The sequence below is a fragment of the Macaca mulatta genome, chromosome 4, assembly GCF_049350105.2.
Source record: "Macaca mulatta isolate MMU2019108-1 chromosome 4, T2T-MMU8v2.0, whole genome shotgun sequence".
Taxonomy (NCBI): domain Eukaryota; kingdom Metazoa; phylum Chordata; class Mammalia; order Primates; family Cercopithecidae; genus Macaca; species Macaca mulatta.
Window position 1 is genome coordinate 38,588,760 of NC_133409.1, and position 7,884 is coordinate 38,596,643.

Genomic DNA, 7,884 nt, shown 5'->3' on the forward strand with positions numbered 1-7,884 from the left:
CAAAATGAACTTATAGCTTGAGTTGCGTTTTATAATATTCCAGGGTGCTTCTTTTGAATTCCATTTTGTATTCTAAACTAAACAATATGGAACATTTTCCTAATTGGGGTATTGTTTCTTATTTTTAATTTGTTTAAGCTCCTGACAGCCAATCTCAAATAGAAACCTAAAGGCTAGCCATGTAAGTGAATATAAATGAATGGACCCAGTCTCAGTTTATCTACAATTCGTTTATTAGAATGTACCTTTATCACTCATCAATTCATTCATTTACTCAGCAAAATATTGACAAACCACCTTTAGAAAAAACCACAGGCACATCCTGTGCTAAGTACTAATAATACAAAAATAAATAAGAAGACATGGTCTCTGCTTTTAAGGGGCTCTAATACAAATGAAAACAGTAGATACAAAAACAACTGAGAAAACTCCAACAAGGAAGGGCTATAGTGGAGACATAAACAGAAGTGATTTCAGAGAACATGATGAGCATGTATTATGAACTAGTTCATCTCAAATTAATTAAAACAATAATTGTAGGGTTCTGGAATTGGATACGGGTCTGTAAGATACAAAGAGGGAGAGGATGTGTAGGTGGAGAAAAGCAAACTAATTTTCAAAATACTTTACTGCATCATTCAGTCCGGTGTTCTGGGGATCTTTGGGCTTTGAACCAACTTGAATTGGGGATATGATTTTCGTTTGCAGGATGTCAGTTTCCTATACGTGGCCTAGGCCTTGAGTATGCCAAACAAGACAAAACAACAAACAAACAAACATAAAACACGGTGGGTGTGGAAACTTGGTTCTGTGAATTTCTTCCATACTTGCATTTATCAGGACAGCTGCTCTTTCAGTCTCTGACTCACTTTGCTTCAGATCTCAGTCCCTTTTGGTTTTCTCTATTTGGATTTTGTAACTGAGTCCTGGATCCTTTAATGCTAACTAATAGGCCGGCTAGGGTGCTGCCTCTGGTTATTATTTCATCCATTACAACTATGCCCTAATGCCAGGCCCAAGCCTGGGGATACTGCTGGCCACTTAACCCTTGAGGTAGAGGCAGGGAGAAGCCACCCCATGGCACTGCCACACCCAGAGCTTACACTTGGCATTGTTGCAACTTTTCCAGCACTGACCACTCTCCCTGCATTTTACATCCTCTCATTCCTGTTGCAAGTGTCCAAAGCCCTCGTGATGCTTCCTTGCTCTCTGCTTCACATACTTCTTCATTCTCCCCAACCAGCGTTTTCTGAACAGTGCCCAACATTCCAGACTTTTCCAACCCTCTCTTCCAGTTTCTGATCCTCATTTAAGTGAATGCCTCATCCTACCAAGGATTCAGTTTCTACAGAGGAAAGTTGACTGATCTGTAAGTCTCTAAGCAAATAGAAAATAAAATAAGTTTTAAAACAATAGATTGAAATCTCTGCCACTGAGGGCTCAACATGACCCTTTATGTAGCAGCGTGGGGCGCAGAAGGAATTCAGGGACCCTTTTCCCACTTGAAGTGACTTTCGATGCATGTGCTTCAGTAGCTTCTGGAGATGGGCTACGTGGAGATACAGAACGATTCTCAAGCAGATTTGAGATAACTCCGAGGAGTCTGAGAAATTTGGGGGAAGAATTTGAACTTGTCTGCAATTCCCAAACAGTAGAGGAAGCTAGTCCTATGTTTACTTGCAGGTTCGTGTTGTCTGTGAAAAAAAACAAGTTTGATTAAATAATCAGAAAAACCTGGATAATCCGAAAAGACTCAAGTGAGAAAATTCCAAGTATCCCCTCCATCTTTCTTTTAGCATCTAACACGGTACATGACACATAGAAGGAGCACCACAGATATTTGTTCAATGACACGCTGATTGCACTTACTGCTTTCTGAGGCCAAAGGATACAGGGTCAAACGTTTTGAGCAGAAAATAACTTGCCCAAGGCTGAGGAAAAACAACAGTAACACGAACCGTATCAACAAAATCTAGGCTGGGCGCGGTGGTAGTGTGCACATTGGGAGGCCGAGGCAGACAGTTTACATGAGGCCGGGAGTTAGAGATTAGTCTGGCCAACATGGTGAAACCCTGTCTCTACTAAAAAAAAAAAAAAAAAAAAAAAAAAAATTAGCTGGGCGTGGTGGCACACGCCCGCAATCCCAGCTACTGGGGAGACTGAGGCAGGAGACTCGCTTAAGCCTGGGAAGCGGAGGTTGCTGTGAGCCGAGATAGCGCATGGCACTCCAGCTTGGGCAACAGAGTGAAACTTCGTTTCAAAACTAAAACAAAACAAAACAACAAAAACAAAAACCTAAGGAATGAGATAAGAATAAAGACGTTTCTTTATTCCTCATAAGAACACCTCACCTGAGCCTGCCCTAGAAATAACCTAATTATTGTTAAAATTTATTCAGTTAAAGGAAAAAACGCCATCAATCCTTTTCTTTCCTCCTTCCCTTCATTATTCAGGTTTCTGAAAAGCTTCCCACTAGCAATACCTCAGAAGAACACCAGAGGGCGATGTATTTTAACTGTTCGGATTGTCTCTAATATCCCGTCTTTCTTTTTCAGAGTCTCAAATCTCAACTGACAAATTAACCTAAGAACTATTCCACGAAATAAAGTAGAAGCAGCATGTCTTGTATACAAGCCGTGGTATAATGTATTATACTTCAATATTAATATTGTATTTTACACAGAATTTCTGCGAACTGCATAAATACTGATTATTCCGAGCCTAAACAAGAGGGGGAGTACAATCACAACACTCTGCAGAATAGGTGCTTAAAGCTTTCAAAAACTGCAGCCGGCTTTGTTACTGTGGCCGGTTCCTGGCTGGGAATAGGCTCCTTTTCGGCACTGCCTACCTCATACGTGTGATGTTGTCACAAACATCTAGAAAAAACATTAGTTCTCAGGAAAAGAATTACAGAAGACACGTATATTGCCATATGAAAACAAGTATACATATGTGTGCATGTACATACATATGTGTGTATGCATGTGTATATTTGTACAAATTACGACCCCCTCAAAAAACTATGATCAGTTTCTCAATAACATACCAGATAGTATTCCATCATTCCTGCCTGCAATTGACAGGAGTTTCACTGAGAAGCGAGGATCAGAGCTTTGGTGACTAAAAGCTCAGCTCTTTCTAGTTACCCCAGCAGGGTGTGTCATATGAGGGCCACGGAGCATATATCATCCCGAGGAAGGTGTTTAAAACCAGCTACCTTCGATGAGACAATCTCAGCGCTCCCTCTAGCTAAACCTGGCCTTATTGCCCTAACTCTAGTACACCAGATTTAAATATGCTTCACATAAAATAAACTTGTCAAGAAGTACTAGAAATTAAACACTTAGAAGCAGCATCCAACTTATTAATGAAACTCTAATTTTTCTTCAGTATCTCAGCAATGATGAAGTAAACTGACTTTAGGTAGAAGTTAAAGCGTTATTTGTCATATTTTTTGCAGTTTTAGCCCTCTCTAAACCTCCTTGCAGAAAGTTATTAGCCCCAATGTCCATAAAACCCTTCTGAAAGAAGCTAAGATCATTCTTCTTCCCCAGACCCCAAAGTTGTTTGTGTTTTCTGTGAAGATGTATTTAAAATTCAGAAATTACTCTGTGACTTGCAAAATACAACTAACTCAAAATACATAAGTAGTGGAAGGGATTCTAACCTATAAATAAAAACCTCTTAAGTCTCAAAACATTTTAAGTAATTTTACAACATTTTAAAATTTTAGAAAATAATTTATTGAATTAAAATAGTCAGTAATTACTGGTTATTACTAATATTAGCAAAATCACTGATGATCCAACTAAATTAAATCTATGAAAATCTGGGATTTAAGAATAATGTATTTATAATTTCTACAGAGGACAAGCCATAAATATTTTAACTTGAGAGTCTCACATATATAACACACTGTGAGCTAAATTAATCAAAACAGTCGCTTAAAAAAGTATGTTTGAGGTGTCATGGTAGAGATCATATTTTAATGTATCAGAAAGAGATTTGATACTTGACTAATTTCATTTAAGTGCATGTTTCTTGATTATCATCCAACATTCCAGAATCTTATTTCCCTCATCTGAACCAACAATTAAAAACAGAGCAAATATTATTAGACAACAAACATGAAAATATATTCAACTTCATTACCAAAAAAATGTAAATCACAACCTATATAAGAAAAATATAAAAATAATGAAGTATTTTTAAATCAATGAAATATATCGTTTTAATGTGCACATGATTAAACTAGTATATTCATACATTGCTAGTTTTAGTAAATATTAAAGCAAGCAGTCATTTTGTAAAACAATTTTGCAACATAGTTCAAAAGATAGGATTCCATTCATTCAGAAAGTCCAGAAGTAATTACTGAGCACCTCCAATACACTGATTTAGGGACTGGAAATACAATGACCAGCGTAAAGTGACACACCATCCCTCTGCTCATGTTGCTTGCTCTTCGGTATTATTTTAAATTGAAAGGACAGTTGGAAAGGCAACAATTAAATTTTAGCTTATCAATATCCTATAAAACTGTATAACCAGTAAAATGAGAATTATGAATAAAGCAATTAGAAAAATGTTTTTGACATAGTATTTGCTGAATGAAAAATAGGAATTGATAATGTGCCATGCATTAAAACAATAATATGCATAGAAAAAGTCTGGAAAGGAACATTAGAAGAATTTGATGAATTCAATATTTTATATCATGTTCTCCATTACTTTCTGTCACAATGGTTTTATATAATCATTTGAAAGTATTAGTAACTGAGAAGAATTACTTTTCTATTGTGGACATCATAAAACTTACTGCAGCTATCTCACACAATTGTAAATATCTAATGTATTTCCCAAATTAAGTTTCATAAGAATTCTGTATAGTTTTTAATAAATTGAATTTTGATTGTTTTTTGGAAGCCATTTAATCTGTGAGATAATTTTTTGCTGCTTACATTAATCTAAACATACTTTATATATCATATTTTTCTATTATTCCCTTATTTGATATTATTAATTTCCTGGGGTCAAATAAGTTTGGAAATGCCAAACTAATAATGTAAAAGTACTCTGAAATCTGTAAAATGTTTTGTAAATGAAAGATTCTATTATAGGAATGAATGGCTCCTTGATTCATTTTGTTGGTTTTTTGTTGTTGTTGTTTATACTAAAAGAGTTGCCTTAATAAGATTTTTATCTTGAAAAATCTTTCTTCTGTTCTTTCTCTTTACAAGTAAGAAAGACTGACTTTCCCAAAGCAATGTGAAGGCATAGTTGGTTTATTGTGTTTAAAACACTTACAGAAGACCTGATAAAGCAAGCCCTTACGTCATGAGAATGGTAAAATATCATGCCCCAGGGTGATCTGCACACATCACACACTGTGACATTGCCCGAACCTAGACAACACGGGAAAAGCCATTTTCCTGCAAGTCCTGAGCAGAAACAGAACATCTGAAATTAGAAGGAAGATGTGTGCAAGGTGGAGGGCACAGGGATCACACTGGCCCTATCTTCAGCATTTCAGAATGAGAGAGAGGAATTTTAATTGAAGGGATGATGGAAGTTTTGTTTTCTATGTTTTCTGTTTATGTTGTATTTGTTTTGCTACTTCTTTTCTCCTACAATAAAAAGCTGAGGCAGCAGGTTACTAAAGATATGGGGAGTTGTGATTTGAGAGGAGAAGAACCCGCAGAGCTGACACGGAGACCTGAGCAGGCTGGAGAAAGAACTTAAAGGAAGAGACTCAACTCCTTCAGAACCACTAAAAACAACCCACATGACATAACTTGTCCTATGACTATGGAAGAAATTGAAGTTATTGTTTAAAACTATCTGAAAAAGAAACTCCTGGCCTACACCAATAGATTCTACTGAATATTTGTGAAGAAATACAATTCTGGGCCGGACACGGTGGCTCACGCCTGCAATCCCAGCACTTTGGGAGGCCAAGGTGGGTGGATCACCTGAGGTCATGAGTTCAAGATCAGTCTGGCCAATGTGGTGAAACCTCATCTCTATTAAAAAAAAAAAAAAAATACAAAAGTTAGCCAGGTGTGTTGGCGCACGCTTGTAATCCCAGCTACTCGGGAGACTGAGGCATGAGAATTGTTTGAATCCAGGAGGCGGAAGTTGCAGTAAGCCGAGATTGTGCTACTGCACTCCAGTCTGGGCAAGACTCTGTCTCAAAAAAAAAAAAAAAAAAAAGAAAGAAAAAGAAAAGAAAAGGAAATACAATTCTGCACACTGTTCCAGGATATAGAAGAAGCCTAATGCCTTATATGAAAGTTAACACAAAATGAATAGTAGATCTAGATATAAAACATGAAACTATATAACTAGTTTTGGCTTTCAGTCAGCTATAACTAAACATTCTTCCCTTCAAGTCACTTCTTTTTGAACCCATTTTTTAATCTATAAATTGGAAGACTAACATCTCTTAAATTATTACCTGGAAATTATTGCAAATATCAAAAGAAAAAGTAGATGCAAACTATTATTATTATTTCTGGTAATATTCCCTAATCTTTAATTAAGTCAGATGCATCAATCAGATATTAGTAAAGAGTATATTTCATGTAGTTTTGAGTTCTTGAGGAATACCAGAATTCAGGGAAAGAAATTTGCCAAATCTAGGTGATTTCCCAAGTCTAGATGAGTGAATTAAGAGTAATAAGTGGCCCTATATTTTTAGAACGGATTGTCCTCAGTGTATGTTGAATAAAATCAACTGTATTTTCTTTTGTATTCTTTATGGCTATGTACACCTGATTGGTATACACTTACAAAGGGATTTCTAAATTTATTATTATGACCTATGTTATTAGACCTAGTGGGTTAAAAGAAGGACACATATAGCAGTGAAGAAACATCATTCCGAAGTGTTTAAAAAGCTGTAGTTTGCTGGAAAGCAAGGGAATCTAGCTAAAGGGTCTTACGAAAATTCAAAGGATGATAAGACTTCTGCTTCTAGGAAGATGAAGTAGATGTACTTTTCTGTATTTCTCCTTCTAAGAAAAACTAAACTCCCTGGAAATAGTATGTAAAACAAAACGAGAGGATTCTGAAAGAAGAAAGCAGATTAGTTAGAAACCTCAGGACCAGAAAATTGACATGTTGTTAAGTTACCTGTTTGTTCGTTTGATTTTTGGCTCACATATTCTAAACTGGATCCAGGAGAAGCCAGAAATGCTAATAAGCATGAACAAAAAACCTCTGAATGTAGCCTGTGGTCCCTAGCCCAAAGGCCAAGAGAAGGGCAGCCTAGCAAGAGAAAAAACTTTTAGAAAATAACTGCTCTTCTGTATCTAAACACCCCCCATGCCCCCCCATACACACAGACACACACACACACACACACACACACACACACACACCCCTGTGATCTCTCCACAACCCATGATAGAAAAAACAGAAATCAGAAGAGACCTAGTGGGGAGCAAGAACTCTGACCTTCACTCAGTAGTAACAAGGAGCTCCCTTCTGCTTGGGTGTCAGTAGAAACTGAGTGGAGATCCTGGACTTCTACCACAACCTGGCGGTAGATAGGCAGTATCTGTCACTTCCTCTGCCAGAGAGTGTTAGAGGAAGCCAGCTTAAAAAAAAAAAAAAAGGTTTAAAGATGATTCAGAGCCTCACAATCTAATATCCAAAATGTCTATATTTCAATTAAAAATGTGTCATACTAAAAACTAGAAGATCTCAAACTCAATAAAAAAGACAATCAGAGATGAATTATCTCTCAGAGACTTTAAAGCAGCTATGATAAAAGTGCTTCAACAAAAAATATAAATGTGCCTGAAACAAATGAAAACAGAAAATGTCAGCAAAGAAACAGAAAGTTTCACTCAGCAAAAAAATAAAGAAGAAGAAGAA

The 7,884-nt window shown here is 36.6% G+C and overlaps 1 long non-coding RNA gene across 1 annotated transcript; it reads right to left on the reverse strand.

The window, feature by feature from the left end:
- Positions 1-211: 211 nt before the first annotated feature.
- LOC144340647 (uncharacterized) lies at positions 212-7,576 on the reverse strand. Its single transcript, XR_013416891.1, has 2 exons — positions 7,462-7,576; positions 212-1,694 (listed from the first exon to the last, which is right to left on the reverse strand). It is a non-coding gene; the product is annotated as an uncharacterized LOC144340647 (long non-coding RNA).
- Positions 7,577-7,884: the final 308 nt, after the last annotated feature.